We start from the raw sequence: 15,634 nt of genomic DNA, 5'->3' as shown, positions 1-15,634 counted from the left end.
AAACTGCAAAATGAGATGTTATGAATTCCACTTAGTTAATGCCTACAGGGATTGACACCTGAAACCACTTTCCATTCACAGATAACAGCGTCATACGGATAACTGGATGATTCTCCTTTAAATAAAGCTGCCAGAAAAATAGAGGAACCTTTTACCTCGAAGAGGGGACACTTGGATATTAGGTCCTCAGAAGGAGTTCACAAGCATCTTATCTCTGGGTGTGGAAATTCTAGATTGAAGATCACTCTATTTACAACCTGTTGGACTGTGCTGCAATCTGCATATATAGAATATATAAATATATAATTCATAGGGCCAGAAAATGACAAAGAGGCAGAATATATTAACCAAATGGTGATGCCTCTTTTCTAGAAAGTTTGGGAACCCTGCTTCAGGGACTTCTTTCATATTTGACACTACAGAACCTCTGAAAGTTCACATGGACTCAGAAGTTGTGGGTTCAATGACTACCTCTGAATTCTTACTCTTTCACCACTGTTGAAGTTCAACAAGCACATCTGGGCTTCAGATATCTCATTTGTAAAGTGGCAATTAATTTCCTTTTTAAAATGGCACTGACAAGTGTACCAGTATCAACTTAGCAGCAGCAGTACATCTTTTACCGACAGAGACCTCTAACAGCTAGGGAGAGTGAATTAATGAAAATGTGCAGCTTCAGTACAGGAAGAATCATCTTATGGTGTGCAACTTTGGTGCATCTTTACCAGTTCTGGAAGTTCACTCCAATGGGAAGAATTATTGATTGGCAGAAAGGACACGACTGGACTTTCGGCTCTCTGACTGAAGTTTTACAGTGAGAAGCCGCTGTTTGTTGTTTGTTTTTAGTCATAAACCCATCCCAAGTTAAATGAAAGTCACTGATAGAAAACATGACACTTCATAATGCTGATCCAGACTCTTTTCGGGTGAGTCCTGTATTTCTTTTGCCCTTATTTGGGCAAAGGGTTTCAGTGTATTAAATTCTCTCCTGTATGTACTGATGAATTTAAGTTTTGTTCAAGGACTCCTAAACGTCTTTCCTGAAGTTTTATTGAGCAAGAAAGTGTAAAATTAAAACAGAAAATTAAGATTTCGATGGTCAGATGGTCAGTAAGACTACTATAAATATTTTTTTCCTGTAGAAGCATAACTCAGTTATAATAAAATCCAAAATTAATCTATCTATTTATAATGTGGGTCTACTCATGTCTGTTTAAACTACCAAACCTTTGGATGGCATCATTGTTCTCTGTTTTTACCTGAGAAATGCTTTTTAAGATAAGAGTACACTTGGTGTTAAATGTATCTATTTTCTTTCTTTTAAAATTTAGCTACACCTGTACTGTGGCCTCTAACAACCTACTGAAGTTTTCTTTCAGCAGATAAATAATAAGGGAACTTTCAGTTCAGCAAAGCAGGAGCTTAAATTTAGGTAGACAATCGCTGCCAGTAATTTGACAGACAAGCTCATTTAATGCACATATATCAAACTAAACTCACACAGAATGAAGATAATGAACCTACTCACATAACTAATTGGAATGAGTGCTATATAGCATTTTGCTATATTATGATTTTGGTTTACATTTTTTTCACCAAAAATTAGCAGTAGAGGCTAATCTGCTTATGCTTATGCTATGCTTCTCATAGTTTATGGAAAAAAATTCCAAGTGTCATTGACATAGTATTTGTAAAAAATTCTAACATTTTCACCCAGTTGGAGAGCAAGTTGAACACACAAGGAACCTTATCTGCAGGACTAGAAAATTACTTTATATGTCACTATCCCAAAAGACTGACGAAAAAAGCACATAGGCTAAAATAAAAATTATTTTCCATAGATATTTCAAAGTTACCTGATTGTATGCACAAGAGCAAAATAAGTAAATATTGAATTATTTGTTAACCAGAACTTTTTTTCCTCTGGAATGAAATATGATCTTTATGTTATTCATTGCATTTTTACCACTCAAGTAACTGCTTGGAAGTTTCCACACGTTTCACTGATTACATTATTGTAAAGGGCAAAATATCCCTCAGACTAAAATTTCATTATTTTTACACATCCTTCTGGAAAGAATGCATAAAATGTAATAAAAATGTGATTTAATGATGATCAGAATTTATGTCCTGTCTAGCATACTGAGGAAGAGACTAAACTATGAGGTTTCAGAGAGAACTGAGAGCAATCAAAACCCAAATTTGATAGCAATTACTCAGTGCATGGTACAGAAAACCACTTTTGGAATATTTATAAGACCCAATTAATGAAAGGCTTCTGGTAATGCTTCATTGTTAATTATTTTTTTGCTATGAAGTCCTGTTTGCTGACACAGGTAATCCCTGCAACCAAGATGTTTGCCTAAATGAGTTCTACTTGAAGGTGTGAGTGCTTACTGTCTTGTTAAATAAATTTCAATTTACATGACAAAATAGCAGTGCCACAGGAGTGGATATGGGAAAGGGAAGTGATGTCAACCATTCAGTTATAGCTTTTATGTTTTAGAGTACATCATATACTTCAATTAAGAAAGGTTAACAAGGTTATTTCTCAACTTTTGGCCTTTAGGAACTGATTTGAGAGGCAATCAAAATGATTGAGACACCATTGGTATTAAAAATCATTGAAAGTTTGTATTCTTTATTTGTGTCACTATGCAGAATCAGACTAGATTTTCTGCTTCACAAAAGTCAGATCATCTCAATATTTAAAAAATACAGCAGAGGAACCATGTAGCCAGAAGTATTAGCCTGAGTGAATCTTTGCTTGTGTAAAGTCATAAATGGTACATTGTGACAGGGATTAAAATCTGAAAAAAAATCTGAAAACACTCCAGTAATATAGAATATAGGATCTACACTGATTTTAAACACATACCAGAAAGTTTCTTTAATATCAATTATGCCATTCAAAAAGTTATGCAAGACTATAGTAAATATCAGACCATTTCATTTAATAGCTATTATAATGAGAATGGATTGACTATGTACTACTTAACCATTTTCATTGTAATCTCTGCTTGATAACTGTGATAACATGAAGGCTCATAATATATTAAAGTTCTTTCACTTCATAAAAAGGTTTGCAAAGAGGGCAGAAAATGCCTCAAAAATGCTATGGGGAACATAATCAACCTTGTAGGACCACTAATATACATTTTTTAGTATCTTACTCAAGTGTGGAGAGAAGGTAAACCATTATCTTATTACATCCGGATTCTCATTACAAACTATGTTTTCAAAATTAGACATTATGTTTCAGAGCATGTCTTATTCCTGATGAGGACTCATGTCTCCTTTTATTCAATTAAAAAAATGTCTATCAAATTGTTTTACATTTCCAATAATAGCTTTATTGAATGCATTACCTGTTGTCTGACAAGATACAGTGATCTTGTATTTTGCCTTTGGAGGACATTTCCTTCATAAAGTTACTGGTTGTCACTATGGCCTTAACAATGAATTTACAAAGTTGGAAAATGTCTATCTCTAAAAACATGACATACTAATTTACTTCTGAACCTCCTTCTTCTATACCCAGTTTTGTGAATTCAATGTCAATGGCATATATTTCAATGTTTTAAATTATGCTTATTATTTTTACACAGCTTTATGGGATCATTATTTGTAGTCTGATGGTCAGGGCTATCTCCTGGAAAGAAAAAGCTGTGCGAACCCCTAGTAATCCACAATGACTTTGACCATGGGTTATTTTACAAAAAGTCACCCTTATCTCTTTATTAAGTATGTGTTTACCCCAAGGACATAATTTGAAAATCCATATTCTGCAGTAGAATTTGATAAATAGTGCAGAATTCAGTCTGGTATACTGAAGCTTTCTAAACATAAGAACATATAGGTATGTAAAATTTTTAAGTTTCCATTAGTCAAAGGAAATCTCGTCATTACAGGCTGATAGAGCCTAGGGAACAGTTTACCAGTATATAATACCCCATGACAGTGGCACTTGCAGCTATACACATGCATGTTTTCATTTTCTCAATTGTAGTTAAGTGCAGTGAATTCTGCTGTTAGCGATTGATTAAATTTCCTACATACAGTACTACCAGAGAAGTATTCTGGTGTCTGTGCTTTCCCCTGCTTTGAAAGGCATATTTTCTTGTATCATCTGTACATATATCCTGAAATATATCCTTGTTTCTACATGCCTGTATTAAGGTATCTAAATCGGGCCTTTAATATTAACCCTTAAATCTAAGGCTTATTCAAACACATTTACACATATCCAGAAAATACCTCATCTTAGACAAAACTAAACACAAAAGAAATCCAGAAGAGAAATTATTAAAAACATCAGCCTTAAAGTTGACCACTGATGACCTATACCTCAAAATCAAATAAAAATAATATAAAAAAATTATTCATTTCCCCAGAATATTGACCTGGGTTTTCCTTGTGATATATATTTTCTCAGAAACAATTTGATTAATCCAAGTAAACTGAAAATGTAAAGGTCCAGTCAAACCAAAAGGAATATTAGTTGTATAGGTTATAAAATGACATTTGGATAATAGTTTGAGCTGGCAGTGGCACAGAGAGGTTGTAACAGAAGAGTATCTCTAAAATAAAATACTCAGTATCCATAGAAACTCCATACACAGTAGAATGTGTCAGTAAATGCCTTCCCACCTTGCTCCCAGTTCTCGCTGGTTGTTCCCTACAATGGTCTGAACAAGCAACTTCTGTGTGTTCCAGGGATTAAGATGGCTTTTGTCTGGGATTTCATTTTATATCATCATTCTTAGATAGCTGTGCACCTACACACTATTCTTCCATGGCTCCTTAAAATGACACACAAGAGATATCCTTTTTTGCAGGAAGGTGAGAATGAAGCCAGGAGCATGTATGTCCTTTCACAAGTGCTAGACACCTTCTAGACTAAAGAAAGCTGTGTAATTCTAGTGGCTAGGTCACAAGGTTATGGACCTAAGAGCACCCTGTTCTCTAGTTTTGCCTGAAACACTGACTCACTATGATATTTAGAAATCCATATATTTCCTTGACTATGATGAAGAATTTTCTACTCAAAAAACCTCAGAGGAAAAGAATGTTGTGTTTAATCAGATTTTTCTTGTGTAAATCAGTTACAAAAATATGAGAACAGAATAGTCTCCTTCAGACGAAAAATAACAAAAATAAAACATATTCTAGCAGTCAACTTTACAGGCAAAGCAAGTCAGGAAAGACAGACTGATGATAGATAGATGGTAGACAAAGTGACAGACAGACAAAGAGAGAAAACCAGGTGGTTTTGTAAATTTAGCATCACTTTTCTCTTGCATTTGCAACAAAGAAGACACAATATATGAGAGGTGTTTGTCATCTAATTTAAGATCAGTACATGTTTCTCCAATACAAATTACATTGAGAGCATGTAGAACCTCATATCAGATAAATACACACTGCAGTATGCAGAGCATTCTTTGCTGTACAATAAAGTAAAGAAATGGATGCTTATTATGTTTATTTGTACTTCTGGAGGAGGTGGTGGTAAATATTTTTACATGGTTTATTCCTCAAAGATTTTAATCACTGTGTGTACATGAAATTAAGAAGGATGTGTGTAAGCACATGCAAAACTTGTGCACCTAAAACATCCCATGTTTAACTGTCCACTTACAAGAAAAAGGGGGAAGGAAGGGAAGAAAGGGAAGATGTGATGCACATACAAAGAGATACTATCAACTTTCTCCTGTACATGCTATAACTTTCAGAGTCTAAACTGCTTAAAAAGAGATTAGACTGCTTCTTGAATGCTGCTGACTCTTTCTCTCTTTTAAGAATTTCTGTAGTAGCTGCAGGGCCCTATATAGGCTAAATGTAATCAGACTCTGTTTGAATAAAATAATTCTTTTTTGTTTAGGTATTTTGGTGTTAATCATCTCATATTTTATATATTTACATTTTAAGCTATTTTATGCATTAAAACCATAACTTATTTTTTTTGAATAACCATTAAAACTGAGCAGGTACCAAAGAAGTACATGCTGACATTTAAAAAAGAAATTTAATAGTTCCATGTTTCAGTTAAAATAGCAATTGTGACTTAGCATAAATGTAAAGGATTTAGTTTTAAGTCTGGTCAAAATAATGTACTCTTTACAGGCTAAGCATACAAATATTCAGATTCATTAGAAGCAGTGATCTTATTTTCCTAGTTCTCTATTGCTCTACATGTCAGTACATGCAATCCCATAATTATTGCCATTCATGTTGGTGGAATGACTCCTGGATTTGTGTCAATACCTGTGGTGGGATTCTGGTTCTATTTTCCAAATCCGGTTTTAAGCCTGGGCCTTCTAAGGATCTATTGGTAAACTTGACATCAGGATCATATCCATGTAAAGTCATGAACTGACAGTCACATTATGGCATTTTGATACATGTTTTTAATATATGCAGAGATATTTTATTTTGCTTCCATAGTTATGGGTAGATAGAACAGAAAAGACAGCCCCTAGATATTGCATCATTAGGATAATATGAGCATCAAGAATTATAACTATAGCCTGTGAAATTTAGAATTATATTATATACTCCATTACTTTGAATAATAGCACGATTGCAGAATGTTATCCCAGCACATGCACTTGAATGTATATGTATATTACATTTAGTTAACTAGCTATACAAGAAATTTCTCTTACTCAACATTATCAGAGAAGATGATAACATTAAAAAACCATCACAACTACACCATGCTTTCAGCTAAAAATCTATTTAGCCATAATCTAGCAGCTATTCAACACAACAATTTTGGTTTTTCTGCGAAATTGCTTTGCTTGGAGCTCTTCATCTAGCATATTACCTTCCATTTAAACTCGCTTAAATCCTGATATACATTTGTATTATTCTTATTAAGGTCTGGCCACCCTGCATTGCTTAAGCTTAATAAAAGATCATCTATTCAAATGAAGTGATAAGTTACACAAATATTTTCCCTGCAATCTTTAAATAATTTAGAATTTTAAGTGATAAACCTACAAACATTATTTTTATCCTTGTTTCTGGTCATTTCAGTTTTATGGCTAATTCAATTCATATCAGATATATTCCTTTAATCAAGTGCCACATTTTATCAAATGCAACATTGCCCTTGAGTGCTTCTGTTTTAAAGGAATTAAACCAGCCTAGCTTATAGGAAAAAATTATAAGTTGAGTTGTATCCTCATTAAGTAGAACTGGCTTGAATTAAGCACAGTAAAAATGTAGTATATGAAAAACCTCATCCATGTATAATCTGTCATAAATTGTAAGATAAATATGAGTTGATACATACACATGTTATGCCTTCACTATGCTTAGACAAGAGTGCATGATGAAGTAGTCTTATTTAATGACTTGATGCTCCTTGATCTGTTTTCCTGGTATACACCAAAAAACTGCTTATACAGGATGAGATTTTAAGTACTACAGAAAAAAATGGAATGGAAGCATGGAAAACCAGGGGAGAATCAACAAAAAAAACCAAGAAAATGGTAGATTTTCTCTTAGACTTTGCAACAAGATGCAAGTGCATAGCTACTACTTCACTAATATTTCAATGTATTTTTCTGAATATTAGGACACTTCAAAGCCCGAGAGTCTTAAACTAGTCTTCTTTATCCATTCTGCACTGAATTTCCTGTCTAGATTCAAATTCTGAAAACATGACTTACAAAAATAACTACGTTTTTATGACAATGGCCTCTGGAAATAAACCATATATAAATATAAATAAAGATATATATATATATATATTTCTTTTTGAAAGGGTTTTTTTCACCAAATAAGCCTTTTAAAAATTTTTAGATTGAACACTGACTAGATTTTGTCAGTTAGGACATACACATTGATTGACGTCATGAACAGGCACGTGAAGGTCTTTGCTTCCCTCTAGTGACTGCTCCAGGGAGAGATTTAACTGAATCTGCTCACCATGCTCAACTTTGGCTCAGAGATTCAGCAGAAGATTAATTATGTGCAAAGAAACCTGAGAGGTCAGTGAGATGCTGATGCAGCATTAGAGCATGTATGTTTGTGATAATGACTTGATAACATATGGCAGATTTACATTGGACATGTGTTTGACTGGTTTTGGTGCAATTTTACAGTTTTATCCGGCAGAGATGCAATTTCAATGTTGACAATTCGAGAACAACTGCTAGAGTTGGAAGATGACCTCTAACATCAATTTCAAAACACAATTTCAAATATTTATTTAAGGTCATTCTGCCAAAAAACACTTGTAGTAAGACAGACCAGACTTCAATGAATTACATGATGTTTGATTTATCAGAGGGAACACTTATCGAGGAGAATTAGATGTACACATTTTTAAGTAAAGACAAGCAAACCTACACTCCACAGGTGCTAAAAAATATATTGTATTATATTGTATTACATTCTCCTTAGCATATTACTAACATTAGTTTTATTTATACAAGTTGCAGTTCTGGTTTTTGGGGTGATTTTTGTACTGACTGAAAATAAGTTTAAAAGAAACAAATAATATTATTTACTTACAAGAAATTTTATGCACATGACCTGTACCCCTATTTTTAAAGGAATAGGTGCACAGCTCTACTCACACAGACAAATACTCCCCAGAGTATTCAACTCCTTTGGGGGCACAAGCAGATTTTATTTTTATTTAAGGATGGTATAATACATGGATCTTTAGTGCTTCTGCACTACTTTTCTTAGACAAACAGAGCTAAATTCTCCAAAACAAACAGTCATGAGAACATCAGTATGAATGAGAAAAAGAAATATCATTATAAAACTATTAATACTTCAGAGATCGGCTTCATGGCAAGAGAATGATATTGGCTTTGAGAACAACTAGGGAACATTGTCACTTAGGACTCAGGAATTTGGAACTCTAACTCTACCAGGGTTTAATGAGTGAACTTGAACTTCATCCAAGTTCACTCATTAAACCCTGGTAGACTTAAGAGTTTCATCATGTTCTAGTTTTCCCGAGCTGTAAGTCAGGAGGATGGCATGAACCTTTGTGTTAAATTGCTTTTAAGTTTGCAGGTGTGAAAATCTTTATGAAGTACATGACATAAATGTGAAAGGTTGCTAAACCTTTGCAGTGGAAATTGTGCTATTTTGTACTTTTGGAAGCTGTATTCTATTTAATAAACATTATTTTCTACTATAAGTCAGTCCAAGGCCAGCCCCATGCTGGACTACCACGTCCTGTCGCATTTCTTTGTGAAGTTTTATGAAGAAAAAAACAATTGCATCCTATTTGACTTAGTAAGATCCATGAATTTTTCTGAAACCTATATACAAAACCAAATAATGACTGTTTTCTGTGGTGAAGTTTATTCAAAATTCAATTATCTTTCGTTCTCATTATACACAAAAAATCTGTCAGAAGTCCAATTATAATCTCTAAATTAGATTATGAAGATACAATCAGTGGTTCGTTTTAGTTACATTCCAGAATTTAAATTGACTGGTATTACAAGAAACCACTATTTTTAGTTTGTGAAAATCTACATTTACATAACAGCAATAAATAGCAAATGAGTTCTCAACAAATGGAGTTGGTTAATCACCCAGTGAAAATTAAAGTGAACTTATTAGCAGGAATTAATTTGATTTCTTTTTTTTTTGTTATAAGTCTCAGCATGCCATGTAAGCTCTGTTCATGGCCGTGTAGGTGTTAGTGAAGAGCAGTGGTATAAAAAAAGTACTAAATTATAAATTCCTCCCATATATACTGATTCATTTTGTGTATGACTTAGGCAAAGAAAATTTTTGTCTCTTTTTCAACATAAAGAAACTCCATTTATATTGTACAATATTTCAGAATTAATTTTCTGCATTACAGTATAATCTTAGCAGTTCGTGAGTTTAAAAATTTTTAAATTTAGGTCTTGCATGGCTTGCATGGTTCTCCACTTGATCTGATTCAAATCAGTCAAAGCCTTTTAGTTTTCTGCAAAGGAGTATGGATCAGTTTTTTCATTCCATATTGTTTTAATGAAAAAGAACATGATTCTATAAAGTCTTCCAAGTCCTTATGCAGGACTATCAGGAATATAATGTGTAGTGTGCTATTATTACACAGGTTCCACTATGGAAAATTCTTCATAAAAATAGGCATTCCAGGAGGCATTTAAGTTCATTAATGAACATAAGCCTAAAAACTAACATGGAAAGAGAATTTTCTGCCTTGAAAACAGTGCCAGAAGTAGTCTGACTGTAAAGCTGGACCAACATGACTGACTGCAGCCAATGGAAGAAGCAAAGCTTTATCTGGCTTATACTCCCAAACTATACTTACTGTCATGCAATTTCCTCAATATATTTCTGGGGACAAAAGAAATATGACTGTGAAGTAATACAAAGTAAGGAGATGTTACTAATAATATTTTCAGAATAAGGTATTCTAATGATTTGATGATTAGTCTGACACACTTTGACAAAAGCTATGAAGAGTTGTCTTGCATGTATTTTCAAAGATTGCAAGGCTAGGACAAAAAAAAGAAAAAAACACCCCCAAACCTTTAATGGTCCATTGTACTAGTTTTAAAAATCAAAGTGGAGAGGAGAGAGCAGAGCAGTGTTCCCTGTCAATTTTACCACTGGGCAACAAAATGCATAACTTCTTTGTTGGCATGTCCACAAGTTTATATTGTAAAGCTGAGCTGCAGAAAATCACCACTAGCTGATAGACTCTTGTTTATTTGTATTGAAGAATTCATTTAATGGACTAGTTCTCCAGACTTGTATCCAGGGACAATGGGAGAAAAAAAATTTAAAAGCTGTAGGGCAAAATTAAAAAAAGAAAAAAAAATTATAAACTTTTTTTAACCCTCTTTAATGGCGGATGTTACAATATGTCTAGAGTGTAATTGCAAAATTCTATAAATATTGTGATTTTGCATATATGGATATTCATATACAGCTTAAGGGTAGAAAATCTAAACCATGCCCACGGAAACTTGCAAAGCAATAGGGAAAAAAAATGGAGCATACGTACCACTTGTCCTAACCTAAAACTGCAACAGGTCAAAATTCTTGCAATATTAAAAATTTCAGCTAATTGCATTGTACTTCTTCCAACTGTACAGTCAGCAGGCACAAATTATTATGAGCACACATATGGTCAAATAAAATGCTGCCATACTGTTATAACATTGTTCTGCAGCAACTGGCAGAGAGAGCTTCAGAATACTAAAACCCTTTCCTTACTCAGTGCTGTGAGATATGTTGTTCCGCATACAGACGTGCAACACGCCAGCAACAACTGACCCTGTCCTGTGGAGAACATGTGCCCACATTATGTCCAACACACTTCTAGAAGAACAAACATCAGCTACACTGTTTTGCTAATAAGTTGGTGACTCTGGAAACACCCATGCAAGGTATCACTTCCTCTCTGTGGCCCAACACATCTACCTGACCTTCCATGCCCTCAGTGCAAAGCTGAGGGTTGCATGTCAGGGCAGTACTTCCCACATTGAGTACTGTGCACCTACATTGCCAGCCCCCTAAAGTGTTTTGAATCCTGCACCTTGGTTCAAGATTCCAGAGGCTGGGTTCTTCCTCTACGACAAATAACTGATTTTGTCAGGCCAAATTTTCATAGATGCTAGAGATCCATTGTGCTCGTTTTGACTGAGATAAATTGTCTTTGTTGGAGTCCAGGACATCCCCTTGGATGGCCTGGGACCTGAGGAAAGGAGTTTGAGCCCTGGGCAGGGGGGTGTGGAGCCAGTCCAGGGGGCTCAGAGACCTTGGCACAGAGCCCAGGAAGACACTGGGTTTGATTTTAATCCATGGGAAAAGCTTTCAACATTGCAGAAGTAATTACAAACCTCCAGGATGTGAAAACTGTAATTTAGCACAGTAGATTTTGATGTAGAATTTAATAGTTTTAGAATTTTTAGAATAGAAGTAAATGGGGACAAGATGGTGGAATTTGGGTGGTACCTTATGTACTTCTCCTTCTTCTTCATCCTCCATTTTCTGAGGCGTTGATGGCACTAAGTAGTTAGAGTGGATTGGATTGAAGTGGAATGTCACTTCTGGTGTGGGCACCGGGCATTGGCACAAAATAGTAAATAACTAGTACGTAATTATCTGTATAAATGTTAGGGAACATCCCATCTGTGGGGCAGTCGCCTCGTGTCCCAGCTGCTGTCCGGACCTCAGCTGGGAGCAGAGAAAATTCTGAGATATCGAATAATAAACAACACGAGAAACCTGAAAACAAACCTTGAGGACTCTGCTTTTTTACACGGACGCGACTTGGGGCTTTTTAGAGGGCCAAGGACTTTAAACCACCTAAAGCTCGGGTGAGGAAACCCCCCCGACAGTCTTCACAGTGGCTAGTACGGGGTTATGCTTTGGATTTGTGCTGAACACAGGGTTAATTAATTATAGAGATGTTTTTGTTATTGCTGAGCAGGGCTTACACAGAACCAAGGCCTTTGCTGCTTTTCATGCTGCTGTGCTGGTGAGGAGGCTGGGAGTGTTTGGGAGGCTGGGAGGAGAAACAACCAGGACAGGTGACCCAACTGTTGGTTGAGAATGTTTTTGCTGTATCCCTATCCTTTCTTGTTTTCCTTTCCAGAAAGCTAGGAAGGACAAAAGAAAAGCTTCCATGTTTTGTTTCATCTTAAAAGCACTTTTGTGGGGTAGGAAAGTCAATGCTAGTACCTGACCAACTGCTTTTCCTTCTTTTTGTGGACTGAGACACCTGAACTAATGTATCACAAACCGTTCCTGACAGCGGGGATTGTTTGCTCCCACTAGATAATGCAAAGAGAAAAGACACAATTCTGAATTTTTTGGTTGGTTGGTTTAAGGAACTGAATTGTTTCTCCTTAGAATGTTAAGAAAAATATTGCAAGAATTTTCCAAAGAACTAGACAGAGAAGCATTCAGTGTCCTAACATTTTACTGAAGGCAACATCTGAATATATTTTCTGAAATGAGTAGGTTAAGTTATCACTCATTTCTGAGGGGGAAAAATCACCACTTACACACTACTGATGCTATCAGCTTTGTGTAGAGAATTTGGAAGTATCAGAGGAAGAACCAGAAATCATAAAAAAGCATGGTTTCAATCACCACAGAAAGACGTGTTCTATATTTTGTGATAATAGACTGAATTAAAATGCTGCATTATTGGATTGAGTTTAATACATGACATTATTTTGTTCTTTAGTTCCACTGTCTCTATACTGTACACACATTTGACTAGATGCCTACAGTAAAGAGCATAAGGCTGCCAGACTGATAAATGGGAAACATTATAAAACATAATCAGAGGCAAGACTCACCAAATATCATAGAAAGAATGGATTAAAACTGCTTTTACCAAAGTTAGGATGATCAAATTGTCACAGATACCAATGGCAGTAGGATAACTTTCATGATCTGGTGTGATTAAACAGCTCAGAGATCCAGAACTTTCTTCAAGGATGGAAGTCAGAGAACTGCAATCATTGATTAATGTCCTGAAAAGCATGTCCAAAATACAGGTAGACAAAGCTTTTCTTGCTGCTGGAGAAGTATTAAATTGATAAGATCAATGGAGGGAGTATCATTTACCAAATGTGAATTTCCAATGCAGATAAAGGTGTGGGACAAGTGGCTAAAAAGGTGGAAAAGCCCATTAAACGTTGCTGCTGGCTGGATACCAGTGATAAAAGCAAATACAGTTTTCATCTGAAAACCACTTAATTTAAAACACCTGACTCATGACAGACTATTGATTAGTTGAGGGTGCTTAAAGCAGACTACATTTGCTGGGTTTATTCCAAAACGCTTGCCAAGTCCTGGTTATGCAAAAATTATCCAGTTTGGAAGGACATGAGTACATCACAGCTCTGTAGGATTTGCAATGTGAATTAGGCTATTAATCCATCAAATCCAATTGCCGGCTGGTGAAGATAACTAATTCCTGAGACTTAGAAAAAGTAGAAAAATAAAACCAAGCCACCAAGAACCCAACATAATCATGAGCAGGTAGCCAATTGTATAGTCCTTTACATATTTTTTTTAGATTTATAAATGATAGAAACTGACTCAGCATTATAGAGCTTTCAGAGGTTAAAACTCACAATATCAGAGTACAAATTCTGAAATATTCCTGAACAAATACAACTACAAATAAAATGGTCCAAATGAAAAAGAAACAAAATAATAAAAAATAGGAAAATAAAATTTGAATAAGATAACAGTAGAGATACTCTCCAAAGGGATGGAGGAAAAAAATAGAAGTTTGCTCTTGCTATTGCGCATTCTGATAAGAGGAAATGTCACAGTCTCAAAAAATATCACACATACATGTGCAAAAAGTGACAGTGGTGTCCATGCAGACCTTGCTGCATCACATCTTATTGGGAATACTTCAGGGTTCATAACACTTTTAAAAATGGACACATCTCCAAGAACACCCCCAGTCTTCACATTTTCTAACATTAAATAATAGCTACTATTAAATATGATGCCTAGAAAAGATATCCTTCAGAACACAAAAGTGCACGTTTCTCCCACAAAAACCTCAGATTATTTTATGTAAGATTTATGTAAACTTTAGATGCTCCAAAAGTTTACTTTTCAACTACATTCTGAAGCATACTGAATGCAGTACTTATACACAGCACGGAACTTCTCCATAAAATAACACTAAGAGAAATGCAAAACAAGTGGCAAGCACAAAATGCATTTTTTCTGACTTTTTCACACATTCATCCCAAATATCTGAATAAAATCTTTTAATCACACTATTAAATATGCAGCATGGTGTTGGGTTTTTAGTAGTCTAATTACACTCAAATGTGCCTTTGATATTCTGGACTGGAACAGTGAAATCAGAGCATGTGCTCCAAATACACAGTAATGAAAGTAACCCATACAAAAAATTATAAACAAAGCACTGTACCACTCCTGTATAAGCAAAATACTGTGAAGAGAAAACAAAGAACATGTTCCAAATCTTCTGCAGTTTATGTGTTCCTAATAATGCATAATATGAAGTCTTTCATGCACTTCACTCCACAGATTTCATGGAAATTAAATACAGTGATGTTACCAAATAAATGGCATTATAATTCTTTCGCAGTGGCACAGACCATGGTTCTACTTGTATTTGGAAAGATTTCTAGTATCATGTCCAAAGTTTCATATTTCTGTACTATAATGTTGTTTCTCAGCCATCAGTGTGCTGATGTTAAGTCCAAGCTAAAGGATAAAAGCACTCGCAATATCACAAAAATCATGCAATTTCTAACACTGTAGATATGTATTATAAGACATATATTATATACCTGGATAAGAAGTATAACATCATCTTTAAAAAAAAAACAACACAGCAACCATATAAGTATCCTTCTTGAAACAATCTGCATAGATGCAAATTTTACCTTGACTTTAATGGGAGATATACTGTGAAAGATTAATGTAGCAAATTACAACTGCATAAATTTGGGATTAATTTTAAACCACAACTGGATTTTGCCAGTTTGCTTTCTTACAGCAACACTTTCTTCTTTTGCTATAGAAGGGAAACACTAAAAAACTGTAAAAGACTAACAGTAAGATTTCACTGCTTAGTACACAGGTATTATTTTAATAAACTTAAATGAAAATTTGAACCAAC

At 34.8% G+C, this 15,634-nt stretch overlaps 1 protein-coding gene across 1 annotated transcript in view; it reads right to left on the bottom strand.

Annotated features, from left to right (window-relative positions):
* Positions 1-15,634, bottom strand: part of ADGRB3 (adhesion G protein-coupled receptor B3) — a 446,784-nt gene that overhangs the window by 160,150 nt on the left and 271,000 nt on the right. The gene's annotated exons all lie outside the window — the stretch shown is intronic.

The sequence above is a fragment of the Sylvia atricapilla genome, chromosome 3 (assembly GCF_009819655.1).
Source record: "Sylvia atricapilla isolate bSylAtr1 chromosome 3, bSylAtr1.pri, whole genome shotgun sequence".
NCBI lineage: Eukaryota > Metazoa > Chordata > Aves > Passeriformes > Sylviidae > Sylvia > Sylvia atricapilla.
The sequence above is the reverse complement of the archived record's forward strand: the minus strand, read 5'-3'. Positions and strand labels throughout refer to the sequence as shown.